Below are 17,799 nucleotides of genomic sequence, written 5' to 3' on the forward strand. Positions count from 1 at the left end.
GTTGTATAGGGCTCTGGTGAGACCACATCTGGAGTATTATGTCCAGTTCTAGTCTCCTAATTTGAGGAAGAACACCCTTGTGATTGAGGCAGTGCAGTGCAGGTTCACGATATTGATCCCTGGGATAGCGGAACTGCGATATGAGGAAAGATTGAAAAGTCTAGGCTTGTATTCACTGGAGTTTAGAAGGATGAGGGGGCATCTTATAGAAACATATAAAATTATAAAAGGGCTGGACAAGCTAATGCAGGAAAAATGTTCCCAATTTTGGGCGAGTCCAGAACCAGGGGCCACAGTCTTAGAATAAAGGGGAAGCCATTTAAGACAGAGGTGAGAAAAAACTTTTTCACCCAGAGAGTTGTGGATTTGTGGAATTCCCAGCCACAGAGGGCAGTGGAGGCCAAGTCTCTGGATGGATTTAAGAGAGAGTTTGATAGAGCTCTATGGGCTAGTGGAATCAAGGGATATGGGGAGAAGGCAGGCATGGGTTATTGATTGGTGACAATCAGCCATGATCACATTGAATGGCGTGCTGGCTCGAAGGGCCGAATGACCTCCTCCTGCACATATTTTCTATGTTTCTATGTTTCGATAAGATCCCCCCTCATCCGTCTAAAGATATAGAATGTCTTCTAAAGATATAGAATGCAGCACCTTCTGCTGGAGTCAAGTCTATTTTTCCCTGGTTTCCTTTATCCGCCATCTCAAATTAAATCTTTGCTCCCATCGTCATATAAAAATAATGGCTCTATAATTGTTATAAGGGTGATCCTACTGTTCTCGTTCTGCAGTCTTGACATGGCTGATTATAACATTGTTTTCTGGTGCCACTCCCTGTTCATCCACCTAGACTGCTCCTTACTCATGTGGCTCCATTCTTATCTATTCTATGTAGACTGTTGCTGTGTTAAGGCTGTATTATGTTTATTGGTTACATGCTGTGACTAACCACTCTTTGTGTTATTGCAACAATGTTTAGTATGGTTAGTGCCAGGGTGGTCCCTTTCTGTGAAACTCTCTAACTGACTTCCATAACTTCAAGTAACCCTTGCTTTCCCTCTCTCTCCATTCCTCCCCCTCCTAGTTCTTCGACCAGTCTGAATGTACCCTTGATTAATTTTGTTATCTCCGTTTGCTTCATTGTCACCTTCTAGCTAACAATGACCTATCCTGCACTTTCCTTCAACCTTATCTCCTTTGATGTCTCGTTTTCACACCTTACTCTACCTTATCTCTGACTCTCAGTCTGAAGAAGGGTCTCGACCTGAATCATCTCCCACTCCTCTCCAGAGATGCAGCCTGTCCCGCTGAGTTACTCCACCATTTTGTGTCTATCTTTAGTTCTACTATAACTAATTTTCCATAATGTAAATTGAATATAACAAGATTGATGTACTCGGGAATGCTAGTTGTATGAATTGGGCCAACTTGGTTATAACAAGATTTCTATCAGGAACCAGGCAGATATTTATGAATTGCTTTGGAATTTGACAAAGAGAAGAATTTAACTTCCTTGGGGGAAAATAATTCTGGAGGAAAATGAAAACTCTACAATAATCAGATATCATTGTCTCTTAAGCCCACTGTCTGTCAGTTTCACTGAGGATAGCTGTTTAAATTGATATGCAATTGCTTCAATTAACACCTGTAATTGATACTCTTCTAAACAAGGGAAATGCAAGAAATTGCTGATGTTGTAACGGATGATATTTCGGGTCGAGACACGTCTTCCCTGGAGATGAGTCTCGACCCGAAACTTCACCCATTCCTTCTATCCAGAGATGCTGCCTGTCCCGCTGCGATACTCCAGCATGTTGTGTCTGTCTTAGGTGAAAACCAGCATCTGCAGTTCCTTCCTGCAGATGTTGGAACTTTATTAAAACACAAAGTGTTGGCGTAACCCAACAGATCAGGCAGCATCAGTGACAGGTTTGGATATGTGACAGTTTGGGTAGGGATTCTTCTCAGACTGATTGTAGTGGGGAGAGAAAGCTGGAAAAGAGGTGGGTGTGTGCCAAAGCGTGACAATTGCTCGGTTTTACAGGTGGTACAGGATTACCTATGGTAATATATCTAAACGGATACGATACAGATGATGGGGAGTGGATTGGCTAAAGGGCGACGTAAGTGACAATGGCTGGAGAGGAAATGGAGACAATAGGGTGTTAGATAAGGAGATTAATGGACTGAAATGTAAAGCCAAATGGAAAGATATAGGTGAAAGGCATTGCGGGAGAGAGGGTAAGAAATGGGAGATAATAGGAGAAACGGCCATGCACAAGATAGAGAGAGGAGGAAAGTGGGGTTTTACCTAAAATCCCCATTTCACTACACCAATTGGTGTATGTGATTAATAAAGAATCTTTGATCCTTTGAAATTGGAAAATTCAATGGTCATACCTTTGCTGCCCAAACATTGTAAATACCCAAATGCCATGTGAGTTGGTTTGTAAGCTTGGGTAGCTTACTACACCAATAGTATGCATTTTGAATTTTCCAAGTTTAGGTAACTAATCAATCCCTCTTCCACTCCAATCTTCCTACCCCCCCCCCCCTTTTTTTTTACTCTAGCTGCTCCCTGCACTCCCCCTGGACTCACAGCTATTTCTATCCTCCCCCTCCCCTTTCCTCTAACTGCACAATACACAACTCTTCAATCCTCATGCACATCTTTTATTTTCATATCTCTGTCCTATCATCTGCCTATCAACCTTCCCTCAGACAAAGATCAAGTGCTGGAGTAACTCAGTGGGCCAGGCAGCATCTCTGGAGAGAATGGATCGATGACGTTTCAGGTTGGGACCCATGTTCAGACTGATTTTAGTAGGGAGAATGGGGGAAAATACTGCAGTTTCTTCTGAGACGCTGCCTGATTCACTGGTTTTCTCCAGCATTTTGTGTCCATCTTTGGAATAAACCAGCATCTACAGTTCCAGTTTATCACAAAAACCCTCCTCACCCATATCAACCTGTTGCTTGCCAGGCTTTGTATTGCCTCTGACCTGAAACATCACCTATCCATGTTCTCCAGATGTGCTACCTGACCCACTGAATTACTTCAGCACATTGTGTCTTTATTTGTAAACCAGCAGTTCCTTGTTTCTATCCTTGTCCAATCTGGGGAGATGGTAAAAGAGACCAGAACTGTGGGAAATAGAGGATACGTTGCAGGGTGCAAGAGGGATCCATCCTCAACAGCAGGGGGGAAATGATCGCTATTGATGAAAGAGATTATTTGGGATGTCCTGGAGTAGAAAGTTTCATCCTAGGAGCCAATGCAGCAGAGATGGAGAAATTGAAAGTAAGAATTGGCGTCTTTGCTAGAGGCAGGATGGGAAACTATGGTAGCCAGTGGGTTTGTAGTGGACCTCAGACAATAGATGGACACAGTGAGATCGAGAAAGGGCGAGAAACAATGAAAACAACAGATCATAGAGCTCTTAGTAATTTTAGTTTCTATTGAGAAAATGGCTGTTAAAAAAAATCTTTTTTGATGAAAATCCTGCAAGAAAAGAAAGTTGTTATTGCAAGACTGAAACATTTTAGCCCTAACATCGTTTTCCCTGTTGATAGTGGGGCAGCACAGTGACACAGCGGTAGAGTTACTGCCTTATAGATCCCGACTATGGGTGCTGTCTGTAAGGAGTTTGTACACTCTCCGAGATCTTCGGTTTCTGCGCCAATTACTTAAAGGTTTGTAGGTGAATTAGATTGGTATAAATGGACCATGTAAAATTGTCCCTAATGTATGCGGGATATTGTTAATGTCGGTGCCGACTCGGTAAGCCAAAGGGCCTGTTTCCACACTATATCTCTAAACTAATCTAAAGACAGAATTTAATTTTATAACAAAATTTTCCATAACATGAGGTTTCTCAGGAATGCACCTTTTGTGCTATGGTAAAACTACCCAATTATCAGGCAGAGACTGGGTGTTTCTCAATACAGAGACAGACTTGGTGTCTTTCAATACAGACTTGGTGACTCACAATACAGAGACTTGGTGTCTCTCAATACTAAGACATGGTGTCGGAATTGCTGATGGATCGAATTCTGAAATTTGGATGTACTATCTGAATTGGATCACCAAACATCAGGCATGAAACCATCCCAAATGAGATCAGATGCAGACATGCGCTGAGCAGCACAGTGGCGCATCAGTACATTTGCTGCCTTACAGCGTTTGCAATGTCGGAGACCCGGGTTCGATCCTGACTATAGGCGCTGTCTGCATGGAGTTTGTACGTTCTCCCTGTTTTCTGTAAGATCTTTGGTTGTCTCCCACACTCCAAAGACATACAGGTTTGTTGGTCAATTGGCTTGGTAAGTGTACATTGTACCTAGTGTGTGTAAGGTAGTGTTAGTGTGTGGGGTCGCTGGTCAGCGTGGACTCGATGGGCCGAATGGCCTGTTTTCATGTTGTATCTCCAAAACTAAGCTAATCTTATCTAAACAGTAAACAATGTTGGATAAATTATGGTGATCAGGTGAGAGCTGGTTAAGAAATACCCTGTGTACAGGAAAAGGTGAACATAAGTGGATTAAAAATCAATTTCTACCGATAGTGTGGAATGAAGAGGAAATCAAAAGTCAATGGAGCTCCACAGGGACTGAAACAGAATTGGATTGAGCAAATCAGTTGAAACAACCACCTTGGTGCCAAATGAGGTCAACTTTGGAAAGCAACGGCAACTAAATGTATCTTCACCAGAATATTTCTGACGGAGCAACCAATGACTTTTCAAGTTAACATTGATGTTTTGTGTAATGCCATAAGATCGTAAGATCATAATATCATAAATAATAGTAGGATTAGGCCACTCAGCCCAACAAGTCTTCTCTGACATTCAATCATGGCTGATCTATCTCTACCTCCCAACCCCATTCTCCTGCCTTCTCCCCATAACCTCTGACACCTGTACTAATCAAAAATCTATCTATCTCTGCCTTAAAAATATCCACTGACTTGGCCTCCACAGTCTTCAATGGCAAAGAATTCCACAGATTCACCACGCTCTGACTAAAGAGATTCCACCTCATCTCCTTCCTAAAAGAAGGTCCTTTAATTCTGAGGCTCTGACCTCTGGTCCTAGACTCTCCCACTAGTGGAAATATCATCTCCACATCCGCTCTATCCAAGACTTTCACTATTCCGTATGTTCCAATGAGATCCCCCCTCATTCTTCTGAACGCCAGCGAGTACAGGCACGGTGCCATTAAACACTCATCATAGGTTAATCTACTCATTCCTGGGGTCATTCTTGTAAACCTCCTCTGGGCCCTCTTCAGAGCCAGCACATCCTTCCTCTAATATGGTGCCCAAAATTGCTCTTCATACCCCAATTATTCCAAATTCCAAAATCTTCCTAAAGAAAGTCTTAACCTCAAGGTGCCACAGTTGATGTCAATGGGTTATATGTTGTTGTAATATTAAACTACTTTGAATCACGCTGGGAGAGTACATCCAATGAGGCCAGAGAGGCACAATGCGGAGAGGTTTGTCAGGTTTTCAAACGCATGGCAGATTCTTCTTCTTGCGTATGGCGTGCACAGCCTAAAGTTGTAGGACAGTTTGTTCTATTTGATCTTGTTTGTGCACGTTTGAGTAGATTGCATTGTTCGAAACAGGGTGGACCACGTGAAGTTTGCAATCTATCACCCCACTGGCAGATTGATCACCAGACATCATTACTACACTTTCTACAGGGTAATGGAAAGGCAGAGAACATTGTTTTGCTGGTGGAGGAAGCATCCATGTCACCTCAGCCAGACAATTAGCTGCGTTTCCTGCCTTTTCATACTAATTCAACCTGAAGGATAATAAACAGTCTTGTGCAGAATCCTCTGAGTTATTTTTCAATCGGGCCTTGGATTTAGAAAGATTGAAAACATAGTAAAATAGGTGCGGGAGTAGGCTATTCGGCCCTTCGAGCCAGCACTGCCATTCAATCTGATCATGGCTGATCATCTAAAATCAGTACCCCGTTCCTGCTTTTTCCCCATATTCCTTGATTCCTTTAGCCATAAGAGCAAACTTTAACTCTTTGAGAACAACTTGCTTCTTCTCTAGTTTAATTCAGTTATTAGTTTGGTGTAAAGATACAACGTGGAAAAAGGCATTTCATCCCATCGAATCCGCACCAACCAGCGATCCCCGCACATTAACACTATCCTACACACACTAGGGGGAAATTTACATTTATACCAAGCTAACTAACCTGCAAACCTGTACGTCTCTGGAGTGTGGGAGGAAACCAAATATCTCGGAGAAAACCTATGTGGTCTTATCTTTGTCCTAATTAGTTAAAAAAATGATGTCATTTTGAGTTTTGGGAAATTCGGCTGAGAGAGGTTAGTGCCTATTGTCACAATGAATAAAAACCTTTTTCATCGATCAATTTCCTGACTCCAGCAACTCAGTCACAGTCACAACAAACACTTTGATGATCAAATTCTCCTTTCAGTGGCAGTTATCGCCCAAGTGAAAGAATGTGCTCCAAACATGGCCCTGTATTGTCATCAGGTGCTGTGGTACATTGAGGAGAAATTTGGAAGAGGACCCTTGTTTTTCAGTTGTTTAGCGATGCCTCATTTTTATGTATCTTTCAGTGATGGTGTCAATGGCGGCGTGAATCAGAGCCTCCGAATGTATCCATACTCAAGTGTCATCTGCACTCTGTAGTTCATTGACTGACGGTGGAGTGACTTTGGTTCTGTAATGAGTAAAAGTTAGGTTTAAATGTCCCCGTATCTCCATTACATTAGATCTAGTCCAGGGTGAACTTTATTGGAGACGAGACCAAGTGCGGACCCGTTGCTGCACCAATGCAATATTCCAGCACTCACCCGTTCCCCCAACGCAACCCGTTTGGCTTTGGGGAAGGGGTGGTGGGGGGGGGGGGAAACGGGTTGGGGGGGGGGGGGAGTGGGATGGAGGGGAGGGTGGTGGGGACGTGGAGGAAGCGAGGGGTGGAGCGGGGTTGGGGGAGGGTGATGGGGAGGTAGGGGGAGAAGGGAGGAGCAGTTGCAGAACTGGAGTGCCCCTCCCTCCCGGAGTGACCCGTCCTGCCTTGCGAGTGCCTTGCGAGTCCATTTTATTTCCAAAATGGGTGAGTTTGAAAAAATCAGACAGTTTTTAAAATTTCAACAATTAATAACTTTGAAAATATAGGTGGAAATGCGACGGGGAGATGCTTATCACCACAACGGGGAAAATGTGAGTAGGATGTGTGAAAATGGGATAGCTGTGGCCTAGCATTTGGAAGAAGATAGGAATTAACCAGATTGACACACACAGAGACACATCGTAGGCCGTGGGCACAGACAAGACAAAGACTTTTAGTTATATAGAGATAAGTGCACAATAATAAGGGTTATAGAAAGGGATAGGGCAAAGTACAAATCTTGCTTCATTTCAATCTACACTGAGATTTGGTCTGTGGTTGCAGACATTGGCAGCAATAGTTGTAGTCATTAATAGTAGTGGTAGGAGTGGTAGGATTCAATGGTTATCATTATGGTTTGCAAGTCACCGCACAGCTGACATAGAATAGAGGTGAATTTCTGAGGGCAACCAAATTTGAGCATGTTTCAACACAGTTGCTCTGCCAGACAGAAACCAAAGATTATTGTGAGGTCAATAACATGGCATATATTGCAGTTGATGCTGTGTCCTTAAAGGGATGTATCATGTAACAAACAGATTCAACTCCCATCATGAATGGACACTATAATGAGGTAGAAAAGGTGTACAAAGGTAACTGCATGCTTATCACCATATTCTTGTTCTGTGCTGAATCTCCAGAACCTGGGGTATTAATGGTAAACAGTTATTTCTTGGTAATGTAAGTATACCCAGGAGCAGGGTAACTCGAACAAGTCAATATAGAGCTTGCCCCGCTGAAAGATGGCAAAGGACCAAGTTGGTTACACTTGATATACGGGTAACATCTCGTGATTATTGCTCTGAAAGAAGCACTCCCTGTACTGTAAATTCAATACAGAACTGTCTCTGTAGAAGAAAGTAATGGGCCTGTCCCACTTAGACAATTTTTTCAGCGACTACAGGCAACTAGGATGTCGCCACATGGTCGCGGGGTGATGCCTGTCTGGTCGTGACTAGTCTGCTCAAGTTGCCCAAAGAGTCGTGGCGTTTTTCGGATCGCCGCTGGATTTTTAAATGTTCAAAACTTGTCGCTAATGACCATAGCTTGTCTTCCCCTGACGTAGGTTGTCGCCAGGTGACGTAGGTTGCCGCCCGCCGGTGCTGACTTCGGTGAATTCCATTGCCAAATACCTACATCAACCTAAGTCAACCGGTGACAGGTACGGGTGAATGAATTGTCTTAAGTTGTCTTCAGTTGTCGCCGACAGGGTCGTAGCTTGTTGCGGGTGTATGTAGGTTGTCTTAGGTGTGGTCGTAGGTGGACATCCTAATGGGTCGCCAGTTGTCCGTAGCTTGTCATAGCTTGATGTCGACTAGGTGGTAGGTTGTCGTAGACATTCTCATGGGGGATCACGTCCCTGGTTTTTCAGCGACCTGCTATGACTATGACAGTTCCCGGCTGTCACCGAAAAAATCACCATTGGCAAAGGGCATTACACAACATTCTATAATCAGACTGATATGAAAAAATTGGTTTGTGGCAGCACGGTGGCACGGCAATAAAGTTGCGGTCTTACAGCACCAGAGACCCTAGTTCGATCCTGACTAAGGGTGCTGTGTGTAGGGAGTGTGTATGTTCTCCCTGCGACCATGTGGGTTTTCTCGGAGTGCTCCCGTTTTCTTCCAGATTCCATTGACGTGCAGGTTTGTAGGTTAATTAGCTTTGGTAAAATTGGCCCCAATTTGTAGGATAGTGTTAATGATCTCTGGCTGGCGTCGGCTCGATGGGCCGAAGGGCCTGTTTCTGCACTGTATCTCTAAAATCGGAAGTTTAAAGTCTTTGGGTTGTGGGAGGAAACCGGAGCACTCAGGTGAAACCCTATGTCGTCACATGGAGAACGTGCAAACTCCACACAGACAGCACCCGAGGTCAGGATCACACCCGGGTCTCTGGCGCTGTGAGGCAACAACTCTACCAACTGTTCACTGTGCGGCCCACAAATTCTCAGAGCATCCATTTTTTAAAACATCCCTCCATATTTCTCAATTTTAACATTCTCTACAATTTATTCCTACCCCACTGTCTTTTGAGAGAAAATAAAACTGAAAAGCTGAAGCAACTCAATGGTCAAGTAACATCTTTGAACAGCACAGACGCTACCTGAGTTCCTCTAGCTTTTGCATTTTGCTCAAGATTACAGCATCTGCAGTTTTTTGTGTCTGTCTTCTGAAAAAAACGTGTTGCAGAATTGTCATGAATTATAACTTGGTTGAAACAAATTGATGGCTTAATTAAAATAGTTTTCACCACATTTCAAATGAGCTGAAACTTGTCTGACATATTTATCTTTGATCCAACAGAAATAAATAAATCATCAAGACTAACCCACAGCTTTCTATTGCATTTGTGTATGGGATTAACTTGAAACTAGTAATCGCAGAGGGAGTTTTCAAGTGTGCAGACTTGATTGTTCGTAACCTTTGATAAAGTCAGACTTTGGCACCACAAATACCTCCGCAGGGAGTGTACATGAAGGAAACTGAAGAATAATATACATACTGTAACTCATTAGTTCTCATTCCCCCAAACACAACATGTGTTTTGGGCGACACGGTGGCACAGTAGTTGCGTTACAGCCCCAGAAACCCGGATTCTATCCTGAGTTCAAATGCTGTCTGTACGGAGTTTGTACGGTCTCCCAGTGACGTGCGTGGTATTTCTCCGAGATCTTCGGTTTCCTCCCACACTCCAAAGACGTACAGGTTTGTCAGTTAATTGGCTTGGTATAATTGTAAGTTGGCCCTAGTGTGTGTCAGGTAGTGTTAAGTGCCTGTCCCACTTTCCCGAGTCCTCTGCCGCGTTGAAAGGACCTTAAACAAAATCAAGATTTTTGTGATCTACGAACTCCTCCTCCCAACTATCTTTTTACTCGTGGACTTTTTTGTCATGCTGGAAAAAATGTCCCGACTTACCTGATGCCCCGAGTACCTACGGCTGACATAACGAACAGCAACGATATATCTACGGACTCCTACAGCCTCCTATGGACTCGCTACGGATTCCTACGGATTCACTACGGACATTCTCCGAGTTTGAATCAAGGGGAGCTTGGGAAAGTGGGACAGGCCCTTTAATGTGCGGGAATCGCTGGTCGGTGTGGACTTGGTGGTGGTACTGACACCTTGCCTTACACCTTCGGAAGTGCCATCTTTCAGCTGAGAAATTAAACAGGTATCTATCTACCTGGTGGGTGTAAAAGTCTCCTGGATATTACTCAAAGAAGACCAGGAGAGCTTAAGCAAATATGACCCTATTTATTCCCTTAATGCAACACTACAGAGAAGAGCATAACATGCATCTCAGTTCAGTTCAGTTTTGTTTATTGTCACGTGTACCGAGGTACAGTGAAAAGCTTTTGTTGTGTTCTATCCAGTCAGCGGAAAGACATACATGATTACAATCAATCCATTTGTGGTGTATAGATACAGGATAAGGGAATAACGTATTGTGCAAGGTAAAGCCATAAAAGTCCACTCAAGGATAGTCTGTGGGTCACCAAAGAGGTGGATAGTAGTTGAGCACTGCTCTGGTTGTAGTAGGATGATTCACTTGCCTGATAACAGCTGGGAAGAAACTTACCCTGAATCTGGTGGTGTTTGTTTTCACACTTCTATACAATTTTGCCCGAAGGGAGAGGGGAGAAGAGGGAATGGCCAGGGTGCAACTCATCCTTGAATATGCTGCTCCTCATACCTCATCCACTGTATTTGGTGCACACGATGTGGTCTCCAACACAAAGCTTAGATTAGACAACTGTTTCACAGAAAAAAATATAATTATATAGATTATAAGGTTATAAGATCATTGGAGCAGAATTAGGCCATTTGGCCCATGAAGTCTACACTGCCATTCAATCATGCCTGATCTATCGATCCCTCCTCACCCCATTCTCCTACCTTCTCCCCATAATCACTGACACCTGTACTCATAAAAAATCTATCTATCGCTTCCTTAAAAATATCCATTGACTTGGCCTCCACAGCTTTCTGTGGCAAAGAATTTCACACTCCCCTCTGACCAAAGAAATTCCTCCTCATCATGAATAATCCTACAGACCAATGACATAATCAATTGGATTTTGTAAAGGCAGCTTGTCCAAGAGATGCGCTCTTGCTGCAGAAGTTTAATTCAATGTGTTGCTTCCACCATGTAACACTTTTAACACTTCCAATAGGCCATACATTTCTAGGTAAATATCTAGGCAGTATCTAGGTTAATATCTTTGCCCAGTCTGCCTGAACCGACCTGATCTCTCAGTTGCTAAACACTTTAATTCTCTTTCCCTTTCCCACACTGACCTTTCTGACCTAGGTCTCCTCCATTGTCAGTGTGAGGTTAAACGTAAATTGGAGGAACAGCATCTCATATTTCGCTTGGGCAGCTTACAGCCCAGTGGTATGAATATTGGTTTCTCTAACTTCTAGTAACCCCGGCATTCCCTCTCTCCCTATCCCACCCCTACTCAAGTTGCACCAGTTTCTCATTTTCACCCAACAAGCAGCTAACAATGGCCTGTATCCTTTAACATTGTTACATTGTTGCATATCTTTGATTCATTGTTTTTTATCTCTCTACATCATCATCATCTATATCTCTCGTTCCCCTTTTCTCTAACTAGTCTGAAGAAGGGTTTAAATCCGAAAGGTCACCCATTCCTTCTTTCCTGCTGCCTGTCCCATTGAGTTACTCCTGCTTTTTGTGTCTATCTTGAGTAAATATCTATTCGGAGGAAGTTGTTAAATACAGCATGTTGATATGTTCCTAATTTAGTGTTATGATATGTTGATCTTTTTTTTTTAATAATTGAGGAAACTATCTGTTATAAAGAGCATTTCTGCCAATTAATATTTTGTTAATTAATGCAAGTAGTTGAAGATCAGCACACAATTATAAATAGGTGAGTTGCAAAGACTTTGTCAGATTTGGCAAGGCAATTGGAATATGGGCTGCAATATCAGAAATACTTTTTGAAGAGAATGGTCGTGTCTTTCAAAAGGAAATCGAATAAATGTGAAAGAAAATGTGCAAGGATATTTATAAATGGATTAGCAGTAGATAGCTCCAATGAGGCAAAATAAGACAAAATGGGTGAAAATCGCCTCCTTCTGTGCTTAAGTTGTGGTGATTCCACAAGCAGATTTTATGCTGGTTTTCTGTTTTGCAAAATATAGATTTCGTTCGGGGTATGAAATGTTATGTGATGACCAATAGCGATGCTTTCATTTTTTAATGTTGTAAGTAAAAGTCTAGATATGATCTAAGGTCATAAGATCAAATGTGATAGGAGCAGAATGAAGCCATTTGGCCTATCAAGTCTACTCCACCACTCAATCCTGGCTGATCTATCTCTCCTTCCTAACCCCATTCTCCTGTCTTCCCCCCATAACCCCTGACACCCGTATTAATCAAGAATGTATCTATCTCTGCCTTAACAATATGCATTGACTTGGCCTCCACAGCCTTCTGTGGAAAATAATTCAACAGATTCACCACCCTCTGACTAAATAAATTCCTCCTCTTCTTCTTCCAAAAGGAACGTCCTTTAATTCTGAGGCTGTGACCTCTGGTCGTAGTCTCCCCCACTAGTAGAAACATCCTACTCTATACTGTATAACCAAACGGTATTCTTGTTGATATCTGAAACATTGGTGTTTCTATTCTGACTGTTCTTCACCATGTCTTATAGATCTGATTCATTCATTTGAGGCTTTTAACCATATAACCATATAACCATATAACAATTACAGCACGGAAACAGGCCATCTCGGCCCTACAAGTCCGTGCCGAACAACTTTTTTCCCCCTTAGTCCCACCTGCCTGCACTCATACCATAACCCTCCATTCCCTTCTCATCCATATGCCTATCCAATTTATTTTTATATGATACCAATGAACCTGCCTCCACCACTTCCACTGGAAGCTCATTCCACACCGCTACCACTCTCTGAGTAAAGAAGTTCCCCCTCATATTACCCCTAAACCTCTGTCCCTGAATTCTGAAGTCATGTCCTCTTGTTTGAATCTTCCCTATTCTCAAAGGGAAAAGCTTGTCCACATCAACTCTGTCTATCCCTCTCATCATTTTTCAAGACCTCTATCAAGTCCTCCCTTAACCTTCTGCGCTCCAGAGAATAAAGACCTAACTTATTCAACCTATCTCTGTAACTTAGTTGTTGAAACTTAGCTTTTGCACATGTTCATTAATACATCTGCACGAACAGAATGTGTTGGACTGGATAGCAACGTTATTCTACACCCTATTCCAGTTGGGTGTGCTTGTGTAAACTTGTGGTTACACACAACTAATATCTGACTGGAGAAGGTCACACAAAGTTGTGGTTTAATAGCGGTCTAGTAATCCAGAGATCCATATTCAAGTCCCACTGCAATTAGTTATGACCATGAATTAAATAAACATTATGCTTTAAGGGCTCTGATCTTATCTGACCTTTCACTTTCTCCTCAAGTCGAATGGAAGCCTGAGGGCCATAATATACAGAATAAATTCTCAACACACTGTTAGCGGTGATTGGGCTGCTGTCCGATAACAACATAATAAACAGATACTAGCATAATAAGTGAGCCATGCTGTTGTATATCCTGATATAGATCAGTGTTAAAAATGTACAGCTTTACCATCATTAATCAACTTCTGAAAATGACGTGAATACAAGCACGGTGGTACAGCGGTAGAGTTGCTGCCTGAGACCCGGGTTCGATCCTGACTACAGGTGCTGTCTGTACAAAGTTTGTATGTTTTCCCTGTGACCTGCGTGGGTTTTCTCTAGGATTTCCGGTTTCCTCCCACACTCAACGACGCACAGGTTTGTCGGCTAATTGACTGGGTATAATTGTAAATCGTCCCTAATGTGTGTAGGATAGTGTTCGTGGGCAGGGATTGTGGGTCCGTGCGGACTTGATGGGCCGACGGGCCAGTTTCCATGCTGTATCTCTAAACTAAACCAATCTATGGGCTCTGGTACGCACCATGAAAGCGTAAATTGGAGCTTTTATGAAAATGCAGCAATGGGGCATCCAAAGAAAGGGCTGATGCATGTATAAGAGGAAGCAGGGAGGTGGAAACAAGGAACTACTGATGGTGATTTACAAAACAAGATGCAAAGTGCTGGAGTAACTCAGTGGATCAGGCAGTATTTCTGGAGAACACTTATCACATCTGGAGTATTGTGTAGAGTTTTGGTCTCCTAATTTGAGGAAGAATATGTGTTACAGTTTTATTGTGGTTGTGTGTTCTTTATTATTGTACTGCTGCTGACAACCCAAATTTCCGCCGACCCTGGTTGTGTGGCAATAAATTATATCTATCTAAACTTCTAAAATATCTAAAAATATCTAAAATATCCTTGTGATTGAGGCAGTGCAGCATAGGTTCACGAGATTGATCCCTGGGATGGCGGGACTATCATATGTGGAAAGATTGAAAAGACTAGGCTTGTATTCACTGGAGTTTAGAAGGATGAGGGGGTATCTTACAGAAACATATAAAATTATAAAAGGACTGGACAAGCTAGATGCAGGAAATATGTTCCCAATGTTGGGCGAGTCCAGAACCAGGGGCCACAGTCTTAGAATAAAGGGGAGGTCATTTAAGACTGAGGTGAGAAAAAAACTTTTTCACCCAGAGAGTTGTAAATTTATGGAATTCCCTGCCACAGAGGGCAGTGGGGGCCAAGTCAATGGATAGATTTAAGAGAGGGTTAGATAGAGCTTTAGGAGCTAGTGGAGTCAAGGGATATGGGGAGAAGGCAGGTTATTGATAGGGGACGATCAGCCGTGATCACAATGAATGGCGGTGCTGGCGCGAAGGGCCGAATAGCCTCCTTCTGCATCTATTTTCTATGTTTCTATGACTGAGATACTGTAGGTGGTTTCAGGTCAGGTCGCTTCATCAGAGCAGAGAGGTGTTATTCTGTGGGAAGTGGGGATGAATGTTGGTGGAGCCTGATCACAAGCAACTGCAAGAGGCCTGCGTGGAATAAAGCTGTTGCATGTTCTGTTCTAATGGCGCAGATGCAATTTAAAAATTGGGATATTGCAAGGCAACTCCGTGATCACAGAATTACCCCGAGCACTGTGATGGTAAATGTATGTGTTCTTCATCTGAGACTTGATTGCAGAATTGTTAGACATTTGGGCTGTTTTCATGTTTCAATTTGCAATCTGTTAGTAATGATTGGCAACTTGAAGCAAAATAGTCTTAAAAATGGAGTCAGCTGTCTCAGTCTCTGGTCTGCTTTTGACATTATAATCAGGAGTGGTTATGCATTGACTACGGTTCAGTATTTTCTGAGCCCCTGTGGCTTATATGGGATCTCTTTTGTTGCCATATGTCTTCATGTGCATTCTGGTAAAAAAAACAGGTGTTTTGAATCTGGGAGCCGGCCGTCAGTGGGAGGTAAATGTTCGCAGCTGGGGCTGCAGGTCAAGCACATTTTCATGTTCCACAACAATTGCTGACCCTCAGGGGGTGGGGGGGGGAGGAAAGAAAGGAAAATCCTTCTGGAGTTTGAAAAAAAGGCAGAACAAAGTGCTTCTGCAGGTGGTGGAGACGGGGACCCAACCTTGAACAGATCGTAGCTGCAGCATCTGCATCGGAACCAGATGTTGCTGAAACTGAGACGGAAAGTTGCTGCCGATCAAAGCAGAGAGGCACAATGACGGATCAGTACCAAGGCAGACACTAGCAGGCTGTCAGCAGCAATGATCTAAAATATGTATCAAAGAAAGTTGACAATGATTGTTGATCTGCTGACAGAGCTAAGTTCCCTTTCAGTGCAAATAGCTCTAGGACTTCAACTGTAAAGACGTACTCTGTTTAAATTAAAAATGTGTGTGGGCTGATACCTGGATATCTTTGATTATATTTCCATGCATTAGAGCACTTTGACCACTTTCCTGCAAGATGCACGGTGCAATTCAAACCCTTTCCCAGACTGCATAATGCTGTGAAAGAATCATTGAATGGGACCAAAGACTTGGAAAAGTCGAATAAACCATATATGTGGTGCTTACACCGAGCCTGGTGACCCACAAACAAACAAGAAATTGGGGAAAAAGCACATGAAAGGGAATCAATAGAGTTGTTTCCCTCTGATTCATAGGTGTTCAGTTCCCAATGGAAGCTGCCTGTACAGAAAATCCAACAGTGTGTCTATAAAGCACTGGAGTTATCAGCCTCTTTCCAGACTGAGCAAAGAGCAGCTGAAGAAAACGCTGCCATGGTAGCGCGGCAAGACATTGCAAAGAGTCTTCAGAGTATCTGCCACCCTCACTCCTGAGGTCGTTTGTGCAGATTTGAGTCCTGTGCCAGCAGCACAAGTAAAGGCAGAGATGGCAGCATGTATCTCAGCATTTATCATCAGTCTGAAGTAGGGCCTCGACCCGAAACATCACCCATTCCTTCTCTCCAGAGATGCTGCATGTTCTGCTGAGTTACTCCAGCAGTATGTGTCTACCTTCGATTTACACCAGCATCTGCAGTAATTTCCTATGCAGCATGTATCTCTGTTGTTAATCTCTAGCAAGGCTGCATGAAGTGGTTGGACCACAAGCAAAGGTATGTAATTCTGAGTAATATAGACTAAAGTTGACAGATGCAGATGGTGGTGGTCCATTGTAGATGACGATGGCATGGTTGTGCAGCCTCAGGTCTTGTGGGATGAAGTGTGGCTCAGAGCCCCATGCACGAGCCACATACACATACGGCAGCACTGGGGGCACATGCAGGCACTGTGGATGGATGGATGGATGGAAGAGTGGAGCCCCTCTATTTTTCCTTCACTTTGCTGACCTTCTGGGAAGTTTGCTCCCATTTTGATGTGTCTGATAAATACTGATGGTTGGTCACACCTTAAAATTTGGTTTATGTTCCAAATCACAGAAATACACGCTACACACGTCAACGATTCACCTCAGGTACTGGTGCACAGAAAGCATGGGTCCATTTCTTGGCCAAAACAATCATGTCTCAATGAAGGAAGCCAATTGTACCTCTGCCAATTCTTTCAACCAGCAATCAATTTTCTTTACTCATTGTCTGTAAGTGATCCCTTTCTAAGTATTAATCCAACTTCTGGTTTGATGTTGCTATTGTACTCTACTATATTCCAAATCTTAAACCTGCTGTGCAAACAATTTCTTCACTTCTATTCTTTTCCAGTGATCTTAAATTATTTACCAACTCCTCTTATCAATGGTTCAGTGGTTCTTTTATCTAGTGTGCCAAGGTACTGTGAAATACATTTTTGCCATATAGATCAAGTTCAAGCGAGTTTGCGTTTATTGTCACTTAACCACTTAAGGTACAGTGAAATTTGAGTTACCATACAGCCATACTAAGTGAAAACCAACAAGACACACAGTCACATAAAATAAAGTTTAACAAACATCCATCACAGTGGAATCAACATTCCTCATGGTGATGGAAGGCAATAAAGTCCAGTCATCTTCCTCTTTTGTTCACCCGTGGTCAGGGCCTTTGAAGCCTCTGCAGTTCGCCGCAGCCGACGGTCCAATGTCCAAAGCCCTCGCGTTGGGATGATCGAAACTCCAACGTTGGGCGGATCGGAACACTCCGCAGCATGGAGCTCCCGAGACGGCCTCTTCTTACCGG

Source organism: Leucoraja erinacea, chromosome 6, assembly GCF_028641065.1.
Source record: "Leucoraja erinacea ecotype New England chromosome 6, Leri_hhj_1, whole genome shotgun sequence".
Lineage (NCBI taxonomy): Eukaryota > Metazoa > Chordata > Chondrichthyes > Rajiformes > Rajidae > Leucoraja > Leucoraja erinaceus.